Source organism: Phyllostomus hastatus, unplaced genomic scaffold, assembly GCF_019186645.2.
Source record: "Phyllostomus hastatus isolate PE091 unplaced genomic scaffold, TTU_PhHast_1.1 phas_scaffold_78, whole genome shotgun sequence".
Lineage (NCBI taxonomy): Eukaryota > Metazoa > Chordata > Mammalia > Chiroptera > Phyllostomidae > Phyllostomus > Phyllostomus hastatus.
Genome location: NW_025334041.1, coordinates 112897753 through 112907801, shown reverse-complemented (window position 1 = coordinate 112907801; position 10049 = coordinate 112897753). Strand labels below are relative to the sequence as shown.

The 10049-nt window shown below is 50.1% G+C and overlaps 1 non-coding gene across 1 annotated transcript; it reads right to left on the bottom strand.

The window, feature by feature from the left end:
* Window positions 1-3271: 3271 nt before the first annotated feature.
* On the bottom strand, window positions 3272-3475 carry LOC123812254. The gene has a single exon (XR_006784535.1). It is a non-coding gene; the product is annotated as a small nucleolar RNA SNORA74 (small nucleolar RNA).
* Window positions 3476-10049: the final 6574 nt, after the last annotated feature.

Sequence of the window (10049 nt, the reverse complement as noted above, 5' to 3'; positions counted from 1 at the left end):
TCGGCTGGCACGAGGTACTTTTATTTCATTCTTCTCTCTGGATATTCTTCCTGAAGAAGGTGGACGAAGTTGTCTGTATATATATATTGGGACAGGAAACTGGGCATGGGTCCCAGGTCCTGGGTCCTGGGTCCTGGGTTTTGGGTTCTGAGATGCATGGTGTTCGCCCTGTTCTGCATTTCTGAGCCTCTGAACCATGTGGCTGAGGTCTGGCTGGAGGCAGGACCATCAGTGACTGGCTCCCCCAGGGCCTTTCTGACACTGTCTGTGCATCCATCCTGCAGCACATTGGTCTGTGCTCATTGCCAGCCGAATGTGGAAGGTCAACAGGGTTCCAGGGCACTCAGTGGAGCCGCATGTCGGAGAAGCCCTGGGTCCCTGAGTCACTGCGTGGAGAGGCTGCCTGGCTCACGTCAGACTGGGACATGAGGAACAAGCAGGATTTCACTGGGTTCAGACACTGAAATGTCCGTTATGATAGCTCCATGCCATTACCGTAATGGATACAGTCTTTGAAGGGCAATCAGGATCTCCATGGCTAAACCACTTGTAAATGTCAGTTTTGATGAGTCACTTTCTGTCTCTCATCTTAGTTTAACCTCCCGCCCAATGGGGTGTGTTAGGTTCATCCACCAGCATCACTCTTCCCTTCTCGCAGGCACGCTGAGAGATAAATTGGAGCTATCCCTGGAAGAAGAGAGCGTATGAAGACAAGGCACTATTACCGCCACAATTTTGAACACCATTCTGCCAAGCACACAGAGAAAAAATAATTAATCATATCTTACCTTTAACAGCGTAAGTATCATTTCTGCAGTTGCAATTGACAGACAACTCAAAAGCACACGCTCCCAGTGATGGTGCCGCCTTCACTTTGATTGTGTATCCCTCCGATCATCACAAGTCCTTGAGTAGTGGCACTCACGGGCGCTGTGCCTCTGACAGTCACCAGGTCCCAGCCAACGTGCCGGGAAGGTCTTTTACATCCTTGGTTAAATTTATTCCTAGGTTTTTTACAAATGTACGTCTATTTATTTTTATATTTTGTATCATAGTGACACAAAAGGAGTATAAAATTTCTGTAGAGTCACACAGTGTGCTTCCAATATGAAAATCCTCATTATGTTTTACTCATCCTTTTGCTTTATGATTTTCCTCTGGGTGTCCAATGACACCCTTGTCCCATATAATTTTGATGCAATTGTTAATGGGATTGTTCTTATTTTCCCTTTCTGATAGTTTATTAGTGGTGTACAAAAATGTAGCTGATTCTAGATATTAAGTTTGTATTCTGCTACTTTACTGAATTCATTTAGCAATTCTAAAAGTTTTGGGGTGTAATCTTTAGGATTCTCTATGTACAATATCATGTCATTTGCCAATAATGACAGTTTCACTTCTTCCTTTCCAATTTGGATGCCTTTTATTTCTTCTTGTCTGGCTGCTGTGGCTAGGATTCCCAGTACTACGTGGACTACTAGTGGTGAGAGCAGGCATCTTTGTCTTGTTCCGAATTTAAGGGAGATGCTTTAGTTTTTCCCAATTGTATATGTTGGCTGTGGGTTTTTCATATACGGCCTTCATTGTGTTTAGGTATGTTCATCCTATTCCCACTTTGCTGAGAGTTTTTATTATAAATGGGTGCTTTATTTTATCAAATGCTTTCTCTGCATCTATTGATATGATCATATGGTTTTCATCCTTCATTTTATGTGGTGTATCATGTTTATTGATTTGCAAATATTGTACTAACCTCGCATCCCTGGAATAAATCCCACTCGATCATGCTGTATGATCTTTTTAATGTATTGCTGAATCCAGTTTGCTAATATTTTGTTGAAGATTTTAGCATCTATGTTCATCAGGGATATTGGCCTATAATTTTCTTTCTTTGTAGTATTTTCATATGATTATGAAATTAAGATAGTGCTGGCTTCATAAAATGGGTTTAGGAGTCTTCCCTCCTCTTGATTTTTTGGAATAGTTGAGAAGGATCGATGTTAGATCTTCTTTGAATGTTTGGTAAAATTCACCTCTGAAGCCATCCAGTCCAGAACTTTTGTTTTTTGGGAGTTTTTTGATTACTGGTTCAATTTCACTAGGTGTAATCAGTTTATTCAGATTTTCTGCTTATTTCTGATTTAGTTTTGGAAAATTGTGCATTTCTAGAATTATCCATTTTGCCCAGCTTGTCCAATTTGTTGGCATACAGTTGTTCGTAATATTTTCTTACAATCTTTTGTAGTTCTACGGAGTCAGTTGTTTTCTCTTTCATTTCTGATTTTATTTATTTGTGTCCTCTCCCCTTTTTTCTTGATGAGTCTGAATAAAGGTTTGTCAATCTTATTTATTTTTTTTTAAATGGCTCAGTTTCATTGATTTGTTTTGTTTTGGGGGTTTTTTTTGGTGTTGCTTTTTTTAGATTAAATTTCCTTTATTTATGCTCTGATCTTTAGCTTCTTTCCTTCTACTCACTTTGGGCTTTGTTGTTCTTTTTCAAGTTCCTTTAAGTGTAAAGCCAGATTGTGTATTTGACCTTCTTCTTGTTTCTTGAGATAGGCCTGTAATGCTATGAATTTCCCTCTTCAGACAGATTTAGGGTTGCTGTGTTCTCATTTTCATTTGTTTCAAGGTATGTTTTGATTTCTTCTTTGATGTCATTGTTAAGCCACTCATTGTTTAGTAACATGTCTTGGTGTGCTTTTCAGTGTTCTTCTTGTGATTGAGTTTCATACCATTATGGCCCAAGAAGGTGCTGGATATGATTTCAGTCTTTTTAAATTTATTGAGACTTGCTTTGTGTCATAGGATCCATAGTGTAGTATCAGCTGGGTGAGCTCAGGGGCTCCACAGAGTGTCCGTGGGTTCTCAGAGGCCAGGGAGCTGCTTCCTGCTGTGGGCGATCCAGGGTCCCCTGAGATGTGGCAACCGAGTGAGAGCATGGCGAGGTCATGCGGCTGTGATCCAATCACTGTCACAAAAAGTTGAGTCTTCTCCTGTGTGGCTGATCCTAGCAGATGCCTCCCTCCATTTCCTTCCTAAGAGAACTGCAGTTCTGTTTGGACATCCGACCAAAGGCATGTTTATTGGGCAGCACCCTCCCAGCCTTCGCCCCCAGGGCTGGGTGAGCCAGCTGGCTGGGGCGCAGGAGAGAACAGGTGGGAGAATAACGTTTCTTGGGTGGGTGTAAAATGCTATGACAATCATTAAAGCTTTAAAAAAAAGTGTGTGTGTGTGTGTGTGTGTGTGTGTGTGTGTGTGTGTGTGTGTAAGTGTCTTCTCCCATTCTAGAACTAAGCAGCCAAAGCAAATGCTTAGCACACTCTCAAGGAAGCACAGTCCTGCCTTGCACCAGCACCAGATGCCACCAGGACAGTGACAGAGGCACCTGGAGGAAGAAGGCAGGACACTCCTCTCCCAGCAGTGTGACCCCGTCCCAGGGGTGAGTCTGTCTGCACAGCTGACGGCTGCTGGGGCCAGTGAGGCTTCAGACCTGAGACTGGCGTGATCTGATTTATATTCTTCAAAGATCACTCTGAGTTACATTTTTATGTTTATCTTTTTAATTTTTACTTATTTTACTTCACTTTTTTATATTTTTAATAATTTTTCTAAATTTTTCCATTAGAGTTGACATTCAATATCAGTTTCAGGTGTACAGCATAGTAGGTAGATATTTATATACCTTACAAAGTGATCCCCCAAATAACTCTGCTGTGGGGTCTCCTGTAAAAGGGTGTTAATCCTATTCAGGAGGGCTTTACCCTCATGACCTAATCACTCTCAAAGGTCTCCACCTTTTATCTAGTTCTAACTGAATTTATTTGGGTGACTTTGGTAATAAAAGTATGTACGTTTCAGGTATACACTTCTCAATGCCTTGTCTGTATAGTGTGTGTTCGGCCCTCCAAGTTAAGTCTTCCATCCCCATTTATTCCTCCTAGACCCTCTTCTACCCGCCCCCACCCCACTCCCCCTCTGGAGACCACTCCGTGGTTTGACATTTGCAGTGATATTTGAGATGTGTCTTGAGAGCGGGTAGGATTTAGACCAGCGATTTTCAACCGGTGTGCTGCAGGAATCTTTAAAACATGCAATAGCTGACTGTTTAGTCAGGGGCACTCATCTCTTTTCAAAGCTTTTATTATTTTCTGTTTTCTTCTCTTTTCTTTCTTTTGTTCTCATTTCTCTTTTTTTCTCTCCCTTTTTTACCCCTTTCCTTAGACGTTCCTAATGAATTGACCATTACATTTCCAAAGCTCTGAAATGGCCAACAGACCTAGAAAGGCATTTCTTTAGGCTCCTGCTTGAAACTGTGTTGTTATTTTTAAAATGTGACAATCTAACAAAAAAGGGTCGGTGCCCCTGACTAAATGGTGAGATATTGCATGTTCTAAAACTGTGTGTCACACCGGATGGAAATCGCTCATTTAGACAGATGAAGAAGGCGAGCTGTGCCTCAGGTGCGGAGAGTGGGAACGCAGCCAGGAGGCAGGAGAGATGACACAGACCAGAGCACCGCCCCGCAGAGGCCCAGGAGTGAGGGGACAGGCAGGGGAGCAGGAGACCCTTCATGAAGAAGGAGGGGCAGGAAAAAGGGGGCCTTCCATAGAGGAAGCAGGGCAGGGGAAACCGGAGGCCAGGAGAGGGTCAGGGCAGAAAGTACAGGGAATCCTGGAAAGAGGCAGGGAACAGGAAAGAGGCGACCCTCCATGGAAGAGGCAGTGTCCCCTCCACCTGTCTCTCATTCCCTGGCCTTCCTGCACTTCCCCATCCATACAAGGTCCCCTACCCCCTCTGCCTGCACCCTCCATGGAGGGTCCCCTACCCCCTCTGCCCTGCACCCTCCCCCTCTGTCCTACACCCTCCATGGAGGGTCCCCTCCCCACTCTGCCCTGTCCCCTCAATGGAGGGTCTCCTCCCCCTCTGCCCTGCACCCTCCATGGAGGGTCCCCTACCCCCTCTGCCCTGCACCCTCCCCCTCTGTCCTACACCCTCCATGGAGGGTCCCCTCCCCACTCTGCCCTGTCCCCTCAATGGAGGGTCTCCTCCCCCTCTGCCCTGCACCCTCCATGGAGGGTCCCCTACCCCCTCTGCCCTACACCCTCTATGGAGGGTCCCCTCCCCACTCTGCCCTGCACCCTTCATAGAGGGTCCCCTCCCCCTCTGCCCTGCACCCTCAGTGGAGGGTCCTCTGTCCCCTCTGCCCTGCACCCTCTATGGAGGGTCCCCTCCCCATTCTGCCCTACACCCTCTATGGAGGGTCCCCTCCCCCCTCTGCCCTACACCCTCTATGGAGGGTCCCTCCTCACTCTGCCCTGCACCCTCCATGGAGGGTCCCCTCCACACTCTGCCCTGTCCCCTCCCCCCTCTGCCCTGCACCCTTCATGGAGGGTCCCCTCCCCCTCTGCCCTGCACCCTCAGTGGAGGGTCCTCTGTCCCCTCTGCCCTGCACCCTCTATGGAGGGTCCCCTCCCCACTCTGCCCTACACCCTCTATGGAGGGTCCCCTCCCCACTCTGCCCTACACCCTCTATGGAGGGTCCCCTCCCCACTCTGCCCTGCACCCTCTATGGAGGGTCCCTTCCCCCCTCTGCCCTGCATCCTCCCCACTCTGCCCTGCACCCTCCATGGAGGGTCCCCCCCACCCCTGCCCTGTCCCATTCATGGAGGGTCTCCTGTTCCCCTGCCCTGTCCTGTCACTCACAGGCCTCTTACTGGCATGCGCTCTGGTCTCTGGTCTCCATGTCTCCTGTCTCCGGGCTGCGTCCCCAGTCTCTGTACCTGAAGCACATTTCTCACCCTCTTCATCTGTCTAAATCCCACCTGTGCTCTCAAGGCACATCTCAAATACCATTTCTAATGTCAAATCACAGTGTGATCTTCAAAAAGTGTAAATGAGATTATGTCATTCTCATGCCTAAAAGCCTTAATGGTGTGGTAGCATTTTCAACCCACCCAAGGGCCCTGCATCTGCCCACCCGCCCCGCCCTGCACCCCGGCCAGCCTGCCTCTCCCTGCCCTGGGGGAACTTGCTGTCGCTTTGCGGGTGGCTTCCCCAGATCTCCGTGTGGGCATCTCCGTCTCAACAGCCAAGTCTGAGGTTGAATATGATGAGGTGTTGGCGAGCCCTTCCGCGGCCCTGCTGGGCAGCCACTGCAGAGGTCCCAGCCCAGCCCTGGGGGGTGTACCGCAGCAGCAGGTCACAGAATGAAGACAGGTCACAACAGTGAGACTGGTCATATAAGTATCCTGGCAACCGTCCCGGGTCAGCCAGGTGGGCCAAGTAACCAGTTGAGGCTGGAGGAAGGGACCACGGGCCAAAGTTTTCGGGGCCCCTGGAAGCTGGGGTGGCTTTGGCAGGGACATGGGAAGGGACCTTCCCGTTAGGAGCAGATTCGGCCAGCCCCCCATGAGCAAGGGAGGGGCCTCCCAGAGCCTGTGGGGAGGAGCACAGCCCGATGAACCTGCCTCAGGTGTCTGACCCACAGCACCTGCGGCCCCACACTTCGTGGTTTGGGCCACCCGTCTGGGGTCATTTGTTTGGGCCACAGTGGAAATCCAATATTGTCCCCATCACTCCCTAGGCACGTCACCCAAGTCTGTTTTCTGCATGGCTGTTAGTGTCCTCTGAAATGAAGTGTGGTTCTCGTGCGCTGTCTGCCCCTCAGCCCCTCTCAGCACCCGAAAGGCTTTGCCCCACAACCCAGGCGCAGTGAGGAGTGGAGGGCACACACGTTTCTGATTTCATACAATTTTATTTTTGTAATAAAACATTAACAGATGATGTCTTAAACATCTTTAGGACATCCCCCCAAAATAAATTCACAAATGAAAAGAAAATCTTTTTTTTTTTGGTCAAAACCTTCATCTCAACATTTGGTCAGAGATGCAGTTGCCGCTTTGAGAGCTGCTCGTGGAGGGGGCGGGACTGACAGCAGACCTGGTTCACCCTGGGATTTGCCTCCCGTCCCCACAGGCCAGCCCTTTGGTCTTCGGTGGCCAGCTGACCCTGGTGTTGCTTCCAGCAGGGCCAGGGGACTCCCATTCTGGGGCTGATACGGCCCTGGTGATCCTAGCTCCTGAAATTCTCATTCATTTCTCACGAGGGACCAGGAATTGTGGTCATCGGAAGTGGGGGCAGCTCGGGTGCCGTGTGCCCGTGGCTGCAGGCCTGCGTGGTGAGCGGGCGGTGTGGGGCAGCCCCCCATGAAGCTGCCTGCTAGCTGGCCCGTTGCCCGGCTGTCCCCTTGACAGCAGCTCCCCTCTGGCCTTGTTTGAGGTTCCCAGGGACAGTTTCAGAGACAGGGTGATGTCGGGTGTCTGGACAGTCTCCCTGGGATTAGGAATGCAGACGCTTTGGGATCAGGAGGGGCAGACGCGGCTGCCCACAGCGGAGTGCTGTCTCTTCCCAGGAAATGCTCCCCATCAGGTAACACCAGCAAATCAAAGAGCAGTTCTGCAGAGGGACGAGTTTTCCTTCCAAAGATGAAATTATGAAAACGAAGACACAGTGTGAGCTCTGTTGAGAAAACCCAGATGAAACCGTTCTGTAGAATGTGTCTGTTTTGTGAGCTCTGCACCGTGTGACTGTGTCCGGGAAGCAGGAGTGACGGGCACGGTGGCAGATGCCAGGCTCAAAGTGTCTTTTCCTTGTGACGTTTCAGCCATGCTATGAAGACCCACAAAGAACAGCAGCTGTCGGGGGTCCCTGTGGTGTTTGTGGCGGGGGGTGGGGGGGGGGCTCAGTCGCTCCCCTGACTCCGGTAGAAAGGCGTTCGGATGAGACTCTGTGCCGGCAGGGCCTGAGGGCTGTGGGCCCAGGACTGACGGGAGAGGATGCCCCGCCTGGAGGTCTGTTTCCTTTGTGTGCCTGGACCTGGCTGGGCAGAGGCTGAGTGCCCTCCGTTGTCCCCGTGTCACTGAGCAGCTCTCCAGCACTGAGCTCAAACCAGAGTAGTGCCCAGGGCCACCTTCAGACACCTTCAGTTATCATCAAGGAGTCGGCCTTTGTTTCAAATAAATCACTTCCCTGCAGCAGCCCAGGGATTGGGCCCTGTTTCCCTCCCCCAGGCTGGTAACAGCAGACACTGATTTCTTGCCCAAAGCCCGTTACTGCAGTGACACTAAGAGTTGTATCTGTAGGAAAATAATATTTTAATCTCACCCAAACACCCCTCCAGCAGCAATCAAGAGTTTTATGCTTCTGGTCCCCTTGGCACCTGGAATAGCTTTTTACTTCCTATCTGCCTGTTCCTGTGCCATCGTGCCTGTAAATCAGGTTGTGGTCATCACAAGCCTTGTGTATGACCTGCACAGCTGTTGGGAACCGCCCTGACTGGTATCAGAAGCTGAAACCCACTCCCCGCCCCGCCCCGCTTAGGCTAAGGCTAAGGGAATGCCCTTGGAACTGTAAGCCAGCAAGGAGACAAAAGCTCATCTCCCTGGCAGGAATGCTGCTTCTGCTGCTTTATTCATGACTGAACCCCAAGAAGCTTGGCCGGTTAGCCAAAGACGGGTAAAATTCCCCACAGGGGGAACGACCTAAGACAGGCACGATCACTTTGGGAGGCCCCCCAAAAGAAGGACTTGGGGGGCTGCAGCAAAAGGGGGTGATGGACCCTCGCTCCTCGGCTTTGACATAGCCTGAGTCCTCAGCGTCTGGGAGAAAACCTCCTGTCTCTCGGTTGCCTTAGTTCCCTTGCTCCACCTAAGCCTGAAACAATGACAGGGTGGTGCAGCTCGGTACTGAGAAGTGCGGATTCCCCGGGGTGATCAGGCCTAAGAAAGAACATTAAATTACTGTGAAACCTTCTTTGTTTAGAATGCTCTCAGTTGAATGAGAAGGGTCTTAGGAGGAAGTTATTTTGTTCCTCAGTCTTACAGCTCTTTGACCCCGACTCAGTAGACCAGCAGAGTTCTTTGTTTTCTATGGTTCCTTACTTCCCCCTAATGAGCACTGTACTTTACCTGAATTATTATGCAAAATGAGCCCAATAAAAGCAGGTATGGACGGTAAATCAGCGCGATCCCCACTGGGGGGGGGGGGTGGCCATTTCGTCCCTACTTCCCCACTGAAACTAGTTTGTCTCTGTGCATGTTTTTTCTCGCGTGTTTATCGTCGAGCCATCCACAGCGTTCCGTGGTCACTGCTGGCCGGTGACCCACGCGCAACACACAGCCTCCCTTTCTTATGAACCATTTCTTTATTAAGAAGAGACAACAGAGCCCTGGCTGGCGTAGCTCAGTGGATTGAGCGTGGGCTGTGAACCAAAGCATTGCAGGTTCAATTCCCAGTCAGGGTACATGCCTGGGTTGCAGACCACGGCCCCCAGCAATAGCACATTGATGTTTCTCTCTCTCTCTCTTTCTTCCTCCCTTCCCTCTCTAAAAATAAATAAATAAAATCTTAAAAAAAAAAAAAGAAGAAGAGATAATAGTAGTAAAGTGGCGGGTGGGCATCAGCCCATTTTACACATGAATGGTTACAATAAATTTACATAATTCGGCGCAGCCGGGGTCTTTAGATAGTGGTGGAAGAGAAAGGAGGGAACCTCAGACTTTTTGTCCAAATCCTTCTGACATCAGGACCCACAACTGTCCCCTCTCCCTCGTTCTGCTGTCCCCTAGAATTGACACCATGTGCAGTCGGAGCCTTGCCTGTCTTGTGCTGTGGGACAGTGCTGACCCTCCTAGTCCCAGGCCCTCCATGGCCCTAGCTGAGAGGATGGCATGAAGGAATGAATTCGTCATCCATCTACACTGCCTCAGCCCCGATGGTCCCTAGTCTACAGACAGCGGGGCCCTGCAGAGGACAGAGAGAAGAGTCATGTCTGGGTGGGGGACAAGTCCAGAGCAGGGGTGCAGGTAGGGAGGCAGGGGGAGAAGATGCTGTCATCATGAGAGACTGGGGACCACGACAGTGCTGGACTCTGGGACATGGGTCTCCTATGCACTGTCACCATGATGGAGGGCTGGGGCCTCCTCTCTGCATCCCTCTGACTCCTGGGCAGGGAGCCCAACATGCACGGGACAGAGAAAGCTCGGAGA